Genomic DNA, 735 nt, shown 5'->3' with positions numbered 1-735 from the left:
AAGTGCAGCCCGTCAGCAGGAGAAGGGATTGCTCGCAGCGAGCTGTTACCTTCCATCCTTCGGCTGCAACGGAGGCTCCGTTGGGCCACATGTCTGCGTGCCCAGGGGAGACGGCAGCCGCGAGTGGTTCATAACGGAGCTTGGGGAGGAAAGGGGAGGCAGAGCTTCTCTGAAACACCTGGGGAGTCAAACACGGCGGGTTGGAGGAGGGACACCACTCAGCTCTTGCCTGCAGGGACACTTGCCAGGGTCACGCCAGGACCAGGGCTCGGCAAGGAGCAAAACATTGGCTGCCGGCAGCATTGCTGGTCCCCACCGTCGCTGGTCCCCACCTCCAGGGGAAAACCAGCCAAGGAAAAGGCATCCCCGAGCCGCTCAGGCACCTTGACCATAGCAAAGGGGGCAGGCTATGGGGCACAGCCAGCACGGGGGAGCTCAGAGCCTGAGGCTGGCATCTCAGGCGGGGTCTCCGCAGAGTGCCCTGTGCACAAAGCCCAGTGAACCGAAGCTGCGTAGCGTTAAAAACCAAATTGTTTTAAAGCCCAAGATGTGGTGGAAATGCTGAAGTGAGACAGTGAACCAGGTACGCAGCACCTGGACCTGGCGAGGGGTCCAGCAGGGTGCAACTGCTCCCTGCTGTCCAGCCCTGCGTCCCCACGCTCCTGCTGGGAGACAGGAGAGAGGGGGAAGCCCGCTGCTGGGGCAGCCTGTTGTTCCCCAGACGCCATCCACACG

The sequence above is a fragment of the Buceros rhinoceros genome, unplaced genomic scaffold (assembly GCF_000710305.1).
Source record: "Buceros rhinoceros silvestris isolate BGI_N320 unplaced genomic scaffold, ASM71030v1 scaffold16127, whole genome shotgun sequence".
NCBI classification, from domain to species: domain Eukaryota; kingdom Metazoa; phylum Chordata; class Aves; order Bucerotiformes; family Bucerotidae; genus Buceros; species Buceros rhinoceros.
The sequence above is the reverse complement of the archived record's forward strand: the minus strand, read 5'-3'. Positions refer to the sequence as shown.